Below are 11986 nucleotides of genomic sequence, written 5' to 3'. Positions count from 1 at the left end.
AGGCATCAAGAGATCACCAGTTTAGTATTGGAGGGCAGCGTGGAGGGTAAAAATCGTAGAGGGAGACCAAGAGATGAATACACCAAACAGATTCTGAAGGATGTAGGTTGCACTAGGTACTGGGAGATGAAGAAGCTTGCACAGGATAGAGTAGCATGGAGAGCTGCATCAAACCAGTCTCAGGACTGAAGACCACAACAACAACAACATCTGTTCTACGGTTGTATCCTGTGGTTATTATATTTCATTTTGGGCTATCATGTACATCGTAAATAAATGTGATGATTCAAATGCCAAATGATGCAAGAGTTGTGGATTCGTCCTTCCATGTGATTCTTTTCGTATGCCAACCTGTATCTTGCGGTTGCAGACATTTCGTGGAAACTTTTGTTAACACTAAATCTGTACAATATACTTCGGTTAAACTAATGATCGCGCACTTTTACTTGGCGATCGTCTCGCCTCTTTTTCCAGAGCTGCAAGCTTATGCGTATGTTGTTGTTGTTGTCGTTGTGGTCTTCAGTCCTGAGACTGGTTTGATGCAGCTCTCCATGCTACTCTATCCTGTGCAAGCTTCTTCATCTCCCAGTACCTACTGCAACCTACATCCTTCTGAATCTGCTAAGTGTATTCATCTCTTGGTCTCCCTCTATGATTTTTACCATCCACGCTGTCCTCCAATGCTAAATTGGTGATCCCTTGATGCCTCAGAACGAGTCCTACCAACCGATTCCTTCTTCTAGTCAGGTTGTGCCACTGTCCTCCAATACTAAATTGGTGGTCCCTTGATGCCTCAGAACGAGTCCTACCAACAGATCCCTTCTTCTAGTCAGGCTGTGCCACAACTCCTCTTCTCTCCAATTCTGTTCTATACTTCCTCGTTAGTTATGTGATCCACCCATCTAATCTTCAGCATTCTTCTGTAACACCACATTTCGAAAGCTCCTATTCTCTTCTTGTCTAAACTATTTACCGTCCACGTTTCACTTCCATACAAGGCTACACTACATACAAATACTTTGAGAAACGACTTCCTGACACTTAAATATATACTCGATGTTAACAAATTTCTCTTCTTCAGAAACGCTTTCCTTGCCATTGCGAGTCTACATTTTATATCCTCTCTACTTCGACTATCATCAGTTATTTTGCTCCCCAAATAGCAAAACTCGTGTACTACTTTAAGTGTCTCATTTCCTAATCTAATTCCCTCAGCATCACCCGACTTAATTCGACTACATTCCATTGTCCTCGTTTTGATATTGTTGATGTTCATCTTATAACCTCCTTTCAAGACACTGTCCATTCTGTTCAACAGCTCTTCCAGGTCCTTTGCTGATAGAATTAGAACGTCATCGGCGAACCTCAAAGTTTTTATTTCTTCTCCATGGATTTTAATTCCTACTCCGAATTTTTCTTTTGTTTCCTTTACTTCTTACAAGAAACAAACATGTAACGGATTAATGTGTTGCTGAAGTGACACGAAAGTTTGTGCTGAGTTGCTGGAAGGACTAGGTACAACCTCTTCGCTCGTTTTTGTAAATAATATTAACAATCACTAGCCATAATAATGCACACAGATCACCACTATATTCACAAGGGCTACTTATTGTTACAGCGGGCACAACCGTTACGTAGCCGAGGTTGAAAATCAGTGGAAATGTTCAGGACTAGTACGAAATCAGCGACTTCCACTGATCATAGAGGAGCGAAGTAAAAGCGTGCAGTCAGTATTTGTATTATGCTACAATTACATACATCCTCGTATAGTTTTGTTAAAATTCGCACAAAAATAGATCAAAATACCGTCCATTAATAACGCAGTAAATATTTTACTGTTGTTACATGAAAACACCATTTATTACTTTCGCATAATGTGACCTTTAATTAAGGTGGAAGATTATTATCATTTACGCTGGTTACTTTTCACACTCAACTGGCCTGGAAGTTTCTCCGTGTGCAGCTGCCAAAAAAAGTGTTTGTTATATTTTGCAGAAGAAAGTATGCCATTTTAGAGTTTGATACGAGTGCTGTAAAAAAAGATGGTCCCAATTGATCGCGAAATGGAAACCACAGTGAAAATCAGAAATGTTTTATTTGCAACAGTTAGCTACACCTTCCAGCCTACTTCTCCAGGTAGTTGCCGTTCTGACTTAGACATTTGTCGTAGCGTTGTACCAACTTTCCAATACCCTCATCATAGAAGACAACGACCAATGCTTTCCGCCAATTCTCTACGCTGGCCTGCAGCTCGTTTTCGGTACCAAAATGCCTTCATAGCCAGCGGTTCATGTTAGCAGAGTCAATTACGGACTGTATTGTGGGTAATCAAACATTTCCAACTGAAAACGATGCAGGAGCATCTTCATTGCCCCTGCAGAATGCGGGTGAGAATTGTCTTGATGAAGAAACCGCACGACACTTATGTAATATTGGCTGCATAGCTTCAGGCGAAATTTCTCACCAGGCCCTCGTACTTGGCGGGAGACACTATTTTCAAGACATCTTTACGCGTTCACTGTGAGCTCAGAAATGAGAAGAGCGATGTGATGCTATCTAGGGTCATACTAGAGACACTGCCCAACACATCTGTGCAAAGCTTTATGGGAATATCATCGTCATTTCCACTTCGCGACCGATCGGAACTTATTTTCTGGATACCCCTGGTATTTAAAACGGAATTTTACAAAAACCACACATGAAGTATCCTGAAAATGAATCTGAAAATTAGTTACTTTCTTAACATTTCCTCACTAAACCCATACTGAGGTGCAAAAGTCATGGGATACCTCCTAGCATCGTGTCGGACCACCTTTTGCCCTTCGTAGTGCGTGCAGCAGCTCGACGTGACAAGGACTCAACAAGTCTTTGGAAGTCCCCTGCAAAAATATTGAGCCGTGTTGCCTCTTCAGCTGTCCATAATTGCGGAAGTTTTGCTGATGCAGGATCATGTGCATAAACTGACCTCTCGATTACGTCATATGAGTGTGCGATGGGATTCGGATTGGACGATCTGGGTGGCGACATCTCTCGCTCGAATTCTCCAGAATGTTCTGCAAACCAGTGGTGAACAATTGTGACCCTGTGAGATGGTCAATTGCCGTGGCAACATGAAGTCCGTTAATAGTTGCTAATGGTCTCCAGGTAGCAGAAAGTAAGTGTTTCTAATCAATGATTAGTTCATTAGGACCAGTCCCTTCCATGTAAACACAGCCCACTTTATTATGGAGCCACCACCAGTTTTCATAGTAACTTGTTGACAACTTCGGTCCATGGCTTCGACGGGTCTGCGCCATGCTCGAACCCTACCATCAGATCTTACAAACTGAAATCTGGACTCATCCAACCAGGCCACGGTTTTCCAGTCGTCTAGCTCCAACCGGGCCCAGGAGAGGCGCTGCAGGTGATCTTGTACTGTTAGCAAAGGCACTCGCGTCGGTCGTCTGCCTTAGCCCATCAACGCCACATTTAGCCACACTGTTCTAACGGATATGTTCGTCGTCCGTCCCACACTGACTTCTGTGACTATTGCACGCAGTGATGCTTGTCTTTTAGCACTGACAACTATGTACAAACGCCGCTGCTCTCCGTCAAGTGAAGGCGCTGCCTGTGGTGAGAGATAACGTCTGAAAATTGGTGTTCTCGGCACTCTATTGACAGTGTGAATCTAGAAACAGTGACGTCCTTAACGATTTCCGAAACAGAATGTCTCATACATCTAGCTTCAACTACCAATTTGAGTTCAAAGACCGTTAGTTTCCGTCGTGTGACCATAATCATGTCGAAAACCTTAACACACGAATCACAAGAGTACAAACGGCAGTTCGGCGAAAGCCCTGCCCTTTCAAGCCTTGTGGTCGTGATACTACTGCCGTCCGTATATGCACACGTCGCTATCCCATGACCTGTCTCACCTTGACGTATTCTTCTGGTTAGTTCATTAAGCATTTGTGTTCGACAATAATGTCTCTGCAGCAGCATCAGTGCCTGGTAGATCTAGCACAAACGCAGTAATGAGCTACAAATTCTTGCAGAAGTTATCTTGACATGTAAGGACCTTCAAAGTGATAGGCTTCGTTCACATTTGTTCCGCGAAAAGAATGTCGTATTCCCTGCAGCGATTCCCACTTCAGTTCACGAAACAACTGTGTTATAGTCGCGTGTTGATCAACCCCACCGGTAACAAATCGAGCAATCCACCTCCGAACTGCATCTTTACCTTCTTTAATTCAACCTGATGGGCTTCCCAAATACTTCAGCAGTACTCAAGCACGGGTAGAACTAGTTTTCTAAAGGTGGCCTTCTTTAGAGATCACACAATCATCCACACGTAACTGCAGGCTTGACAAGCATCGATGTGTTGAAAAATCGTGGGGTACGTCTATTGACCTAGGAGCAGACGTCAGAAGAAATGTTCACTTAGACCCAACAATCAAAAAGCGTCGTAGGAGAAAAAAATAAATAAGTGGCTTTTACCTCGTTATTACCATGTTTTACGGAAAACACAGGCGGCGTTAAATGAATGTGAAAGCCGTTAATTTCCAGGCCAATAAATAATGTTCTACCCAGAAAATTCCCGAGAAACGATAAATGGAACACGTTTGGCTGTCAAAAAGGCAATGCGTGAATCCTTCAGTGACTACCATAGCAGACTCTTCTCGAAAGACCTGTCACAAGACATATGTAAAGGCTACTATTGACTCCGAAGTTCCTTTCCAGACACTCACGGATGAAACAGAAACTGAACTCGAGAGCAGCAGAGCAAAACCAGAACTGATTCCGCTTACAAATATTTCTTTACAAACAAAAAAATTAAAAAAAACTCCAAGAGCATTGTCACAGTTTAATTCTAACCCACTGCAAAGATAAGTGATATAGGTATTAATTTATTTACCGTTACAATCATACACACTGCGAACACTAGATTAGAGGTTTCGGCATTTACAAATCCAAAACAGATACCGTAATTCACAACAACCACTGAAGAAACTTCATTTCCTCAGCGGAGTGGACTACAGCATCTAAGATCTGTGGATTGGCGCTAACGGGCGAAACCGCTAATTTCGTATTGGGATTGTGTGTGATTTTGTCACAAAATAATAGTGAACAACCCATGGCATACACAATGACTGAAACGTCATTGTTGCCAGCGGCGTTGAAAAAGAGCTGAAATCGCTAAAAGTGAACAAATTTCCAGGTCCTGGTTGAATACCTATCAGATTCCATACAGAAAATGTGATTGTGTTAGCCGCTCCCCCCCCCCCCCCCCTTTCAACAATAGTCTCCCTGACAAGAAACGGCGTTGATTGGCAACTGGAGAAAGCACACAACCTTTCTGCAGGAAGAAGAGTAGAAGTCGCCCATACAACTATCGTCCGCTATCATTGACACCTATCTGATGTAAAATGCTTGATAACATTATGAGCTCAAATTTTATAAGGTATCTCGAGCACAATGATCTGAACCATGCAAACCAGAAAAGATTCCGAAAACACTGTCATCCGAAACTCTCTTTTTTCTCACATGACATCCTGAATACCATGGATCTACCGTCTGATAGATGCAGTGTCCTTTTGACACCCAAAAGCATTTGACTCAATACCACACCGCACTTCCTGTAGAAATCACGGAACGGGTATGCCCCCAGAGAAGTGTGTTGGGACCATTACTGTTGATGATGCAATTAATGACTTGGAGACGATAATAATAGTAACAGAACAGTAACATCAAAGTTTTGCAGATGCATTTAGCTAGATTGCGAAACATAATTAAATAGTCACTTTTCGAAACCACCTAAATGTCTCCCACTTCATCGCAGAAGTTCGAAATTTGGCTCAAAGGTGCCTACAACCTTCTTCTGTAATGGTGCAAAAGCGTGGCGCCCTGCGATGTCACTCTCGGGATCGGCGATGTCTCAAAAAGCAAGGTATCGACACATGCGCAAAAAAGGTCATTTTAAGTGTAAGCTGAGTCAGTGCTAGAATGAAATTTTCACTCTGCAGCGGAGTGTGCGCTGATATGAAACTTTCTGGCAGATTAAAATACTTAGGAGTTACTATCCGGAGCGATCTGAAGTGGAATGATCACATAAAACAAATAGTGGGAAAAGCAGGCGCCAGGTTGAGATTCATAGGAAGAATTCTAAGAAAATGTGACTCATCGACGAAAGAAGTAGCTTACAAAACGCTTGTTCGTCCGATTCTTGAGTATTGCTCATCAGTATGGGACCCTTACCAGGTTGGATTAATAGAAGAGATAGACATGATCCAGCGAAAAGCAGCGCGATTCGTCATGGGGACATTTAGTCAGCGCGAGAGCGTTACGGAGATGCTGAACAAGCTCCAGTGGCGGACACTTCAAGAAAGGCGTTACGCAATACGGAGAGGTTTATTATCGAAATTACGAGAGAGCACATTCCGGGAAGAGATGGGCAACATATTACTACCGCCCACATATATCTCGCGTAATGATCACAACGAAAAGATCCGAGAAATTAGAGCAAATACGGAGACTTATAAGCAGTCGTTCTTCCCACGCACAATTCGTGAATGGAACAGGGAAGGGGGGATCAGATAGTGGTACAATAAGTACCCTCCGCCACACACCGTAAGGTGGCTCGCGGAGTATAGATGTAGATTAAAACTGTGTGCCGGGGTCGGGCCGAGACTCGAACTCGGGACCTTTGCCTTTCGCGGGCAAGTGCTCTACCAACTGAGCTACCCAAGCACGACTCACGCCCCGTCCTCATAGCTTTAATTCCGCCATTACCTCGTCTCCTACCTTCCAAACTCCGCAGAAGCTATCCTGCATACCTTACAGAACTAGCACTCCTGGAAGAAAGAATAGCTTCTGCGAAGTTTGGAAGGTAGGAGACGAGGTAATGGCGGAATTACAGCTGTGAAGACGGGGCGTGAGTCGTGCTTGGGTAGGTCACTGAGTCAGTGCTGTTACATTGGTACTAAAATTTCACCAAAATTCTGCTCAACGCCACCGTGAACATGTCGCACGATGCGTAGTCGTCACACCCTCCCTTACCCACGTTAAACACCTTCTCCTGATACCCGTGTGAGTGAGGTCAGAGCCGCGTGGGATTGGCCGAGCGGTCTTAGGCGCTGCAGTCATGGACTGTGCGGCTGGTCCCGGCGGAGGTTCGAGTCCTCCCTCGGGCATGGGTGTGTGTGTTTGTCCTTAGGATAATTTAGGTTAAGCAGTGTGTAAGCTTAGGGGCTGATGACCTTAGCAGTTAAGTCCCATAAGATCTCACACACATTTGAACATTCAATGAACTGCGACGCCCATTGTTGAAATCACACGGTTTTATTATAGGTAGCCGGGAAAAAACATTTCGGACGTACCGCCGCTCAGAATCGACAATAAAATGCCTAGGTGTCGCCATGAAGGGCGTCAATGAAACCACCCCTTCTCTAGGGCCAGGAGAGGCTTATTCGTATACGAGGGGTGTCCAGAAAGTAAGTTCCGATCGGTCGCGAAGTGGAAATGACGATGATATTCCCATAAAGCATTGCACAGATGTGTTGGGCAGTGTCTTTAGTATCACCCTAGATAGCATCACGTCGCTCTTCTCATTTCTGAGCTCACAGTGAGCGCGGAAAGATGTCTAGAAAATAGTGTCCCCCGACAGTACGAGGGCCTGGTGAAAAATTTCGCCTGAAGCTGTGCAGGAAACATTACATACCTGTCGTGCGGTTTCTTCTTCAAGACAATTGAGGCGTTGAGATAAGAAACGGGACTTGTCATCATTTTTGGGATATATGAGTTATTACTGTAGTTGGTATTTTCACACGATTCCGATTCTGTTCGTTCTAAAATGGGAGTTGTTCAGTGATTTTTCCCTGTCAAAATCAGTGTTGAAATTACGTTTCGTGCAGAAAGAGGACTGGTCACAGAGACAAGACCCTATGTTGCACGAAAGAATGTGAGGCGTGAGGGCAGCACTGTAGCGGTTTGCAGTAATCAGCTGTGAGATTTCCAAATGACTTCAGTAATGGAACCGTCAGACGAGTCCGAAAACGATTTACATGAATTTAGAAGGAAGAAAAGACGCCACGAATTGTGGAAGAGGAATGTGATTAAACAAAAGAAGGTCACGGGTTTGGAGCACGCCAACTGGAAAGGAAGCATTGTTCCTAGGGGGGAAACAGATGCAGATTGCAGGTAAATAGTCATACAATGTTCATTGTTTGAATTCTCTGTACATAATGTAATATTCTGTAGCAGAGGCAAGTTGTGTAGAAACATTGTACTAAAATGTGAATATAAATTCCTTTCACGGACGCAAAGGTTAAATTTATGTTTTAGTTGTAATACAGGAAATCGTAAAAATATGCTATTCGCCGAGTATATAGGTTAATAATACGCTAATATCTGTTAACAGATGCCGGCGTAAATGTTTTGAGAAGTTCTCATTTGCTGAGAAGGAACTATTGTTGACAGAATTCAACAATATGCCCAACAAAGATGGACAGGATGGGTACTTAAGTGTTCACATTCCTCCCTTCTTTCCAAAAGCAAGGAGACGACGACCAAATTCCATTACCAATCGTGGAAGGACAGCATTTCATTATTAAAAGGTAACTGGCATGACAACTGTAATATTATTTTATTGACCATTTCGTTCCCGAATTATGAACATCTTTGATCCACGTGTTGTAAAATCTTTAAAGCAAATAGTTGAGGCATATAATTAATAGGGTTACAGTATTACGATTATGTAGATTTTTGTTTTATGATAGTAATTCACTTGTATCTGCAGGTTAAAGTTGGCTTCAAGGAAACTATGGTATGCAAGAAAGCTTAATTGTTGCAGTCCATGGCATATCAAAACGCCGAGTGGAGAGACTGTGCCGCTTACGTCAATATTTCAGTACACTGACTGTTGTTTAAATCAAAAAGGGGATATGTCAGTCATTTTCCATTAGTTGCCTTCAACCTATGATTACAGAGTGTTGGTACTACATTGCATTCTTCCTCACGAGTCTATGGGACCAACTATAAGATTTGGAATAACGCTATTCAGAATTATACAGTTTTTTCAATATATCTCAGAACATCAATTCAGTAACATATCCTCTTTTTGATCTCAACGCCTCAATTCTCAGCCGCATTCTGCAGGGGCAATGAAGATGCTCCTGCATCGTTCCCAATTGGAAATGTTTGATTACCCACAATACAGCCCGTAATTGGCTCCCTCTGAGTTTCATCTCTGCTCACGTGAACCGCTGGCGATGAAGACAACATTTTGGCACAGAAAACGAGCTGTAGGCTAGCGTAGAGAATTGGCGGAAAGCACTGGCAGCTGTCTTCTATGATGAGGGTATTGGAAAGTTGGTACAACGCTACGACACATGTCTAAGTCAGAACGGCGACTAGGTAGGGAAGTAACTGGAAGGTGTAGTTAACTGTTACAAATAAAACATTTCTGATTTTCACTGTGGTTTCCATTTCGCGATCAATCAGAACTTACTCATATTCAGCTACTGCAGTGAGTCGGTTAGACTACATGTACATACCATAAAAACTCGCAAACAAAATACCGGTTAGTTATAACTAAAATACAGCTATTCACGGAGGTGCGTTGTGGGCTGTAATTATCATGTAGCAGCGAAATTTGGTAGTTATGCTGGAAAAAAAATTAGTTCCAATTTTGGCCATCAAGTGTAAACCTGGCGATGTACACTGTTTGCATAACGGTACGATATACACACTCTTCAGTTGAAACTTCCGGGCTGAGAGGCCGTGATCGATGTATAAAATTTCCACCTAACGTTTCGTCTCCATCTGCGGGAGACATCTTCTGAGGTCGTCCGGCTACTGCCACTGAGGCTCCAGATACTTTCGCATTTATAGAGCGCATAGAGGGCACCACCATTCGTCACGTGATGCCGACGGTATGCCTGTCTTTGGAAGGCGTCATCATTCTCGATTAATAGTAATCGACTGCCATTCTGCTGGCGCAACGTCGACATCCATATTTTGTCCAATTTTAAAACTTCCTCTTTTCTATTAAAATTATTATGGTGTTTTTGACTCTCTATTGCTTCTCTATAGATGCGCGCATGTTAATGGGATGTTCTTGCTAGAGCGCTTGTCTCATTGAATTTAATTTCGTGGTTCCCATCTCGAAAAACATGCTCAGCTACGGCCGATTTTTAGATGTGTCCTAAACGACAGTTTCTTTTATGTTCGGCTAAACGGATGTTTACACTTCTTTTCGTTGTTCCAATATACGTATACTTGCCCACAACTGCATGGAATTTTGTGTACCCCAGGTGTTCCTAGGGGTGTCGGGCGTCTTTTGCAGTTCTTAAATATTCCTTAATCTTCTTGGTGGGTCTGAAGATTATTTCGATCCCATACCTGGCCAGAACTTTCCCGAAACGGTCCGTGACTTAATTAATGAACGGCAGGAAAACTTTTCCAGTGGGTGACCGTTGTTTCTCTTGACTTCTGGCTGCTTTTCTTCTTTGATGGAGGGCTCGATCAAATTCCTTGCTGGTATATTCGTTTTTCATGAAGGCAGACCGTCAGTGATTTAATTCATCTTGCAAGTAAGCCGGCTCGCAGGTTTTGTTGGCTCTGTCCATCAAGGTTTTCATGACACCTCTTTTTTGCCTAGGATGATGGTTTGAGTCCTTGTGGGGGTATAGATCCGTGTGATTGTTCTTTCTACACTCCTGGAAATGGAAAAAAGAACACATTGACACCGGTGTGTCAGACCCATCATACTTGCTCCGGACACTGCGAGAGGGCTGTACAAGCAATGATCACACGCACGGCACAGCGGACACACCAGGAACCGCGGTGTTGGCCGTCGAATGGCGCTAGCTGCGCAGCATTTGTGCACCGCCGCCGTCAGTGTCAGCCAGTTTGCCGTGGCATACGGAGCTCCATCGCAGTCTTTAACACTGGTAGCATGCCGCGACAGCGTGGACGTGAACCGTATGTGCAGTTGACGGACTTTGAGCGAGGGCGTATAGTGGGCATGCGGGAGGCCGGGTGGACGTACCGCCGAATTGCTCAACACGTGGGGCGTGAGGTCTCCACAGTACATCGATGTTGTCGCCAGTGGTCGGCGAAAGGTGCACGTGCCCGTCGACCTGGGACCGGACCGCAGCGACGCACGGATGCACGCCAAGACCGTAGGATCCTACGCAGTGCCGTAGGGGACCGCACCCCCACTTCCCAGCAAATTAGGGACACTGTTGCTCCTGGGGTATCGGCGAGGACCATTCGCAACCGTCTCCATGAAGCTGGGCTACGGTCCCGCACACCGTTAGGCCGTCTTCCGCTCACGCCCCAACATCGTGCAGCCCGCCTCCAGTGGTGTCGCGACAGGCGAGAATGGAGGGACGAATGGAGACGTGTCGTCTTCAGCGATGAGAGTCGCTTCTGCCTTGGTGCCAATGATGGTCGTATGCGTGTTTGGCGCCGTGCAGGTGAGCGCCACAATCAGGACTGCATACGACCGAGGCACACAGGGCCAACACCCGGCATCATGGTGTGGGGAGCGATCTCCTACACTGGCCGTACAGCACTGCTGATCGTCGAGGGGACACTGAATAGTGCACGGTACATCCAAACCGTCATCGAACCCATCGTTCTACCATTCCTAGACCGGCAAGGGAACTTGCTGTTCCAACAGGACAATGCACGTCCGCATGTATCCCGTGCCACCCAACGTGCTCTAGAAGGTGTAAGTCAACTACCCTGGCCAGCAAGATCTCCGGATCTGTCCCCCATTGAGCATGTTTGGGACTGGATGAAGCGTCGTCTCACGCGGTCTGCACGTCCAGCACGAACGCTGGTCCAACTGAGGCGCCAGGTGGAAATGGCATGGCAAGCCGTTCCACAGGACTACATCTAGCGTCTCTACGATCGTCTCCATGGGAGAATAGCAGCCTGCATTGCTGCGAAAGGTGGATATACACTGTACTAGTGCCGACATTGTGCATGCTCTGTTGCCTGT

At 44.8% G+C, this 11986-nt stretch overlaps 1 non-coding gene across 1 annotated transcript; it reads right to left on the bottom strand.

The window, feature by feature from the left end:
* Positions 1–6647: 6647 nt before the first annotated feature.
* Trnas-cga lies at positions 6648–6726 on the bottom strand. Its single transcript has one exon. It is a non-coding gene; the product is annotated as a tRNA-Ser (tRNA).
* Between the last annotated feature and the right edge of the window lie 5260 nt (positions 6727–11986).

Source organism: Schistocerca americana, chromosome 6 (genome assembly GCF_021461395.2).
Source record: "Schistocerca americana isolate TAMUIC-IGC-003095 chromosome 6, iqSchAmer2.1, whole genome shotgun sequence".
NCBI lineage: Eukaryota > Metazoa > Arthropoda > Insecta > Orthoptera > Acrididae > Schistocerca > Schistocerca americana.
This window is presented reverse-complemented; position numbering and strand designations above follow the sequence as displayed.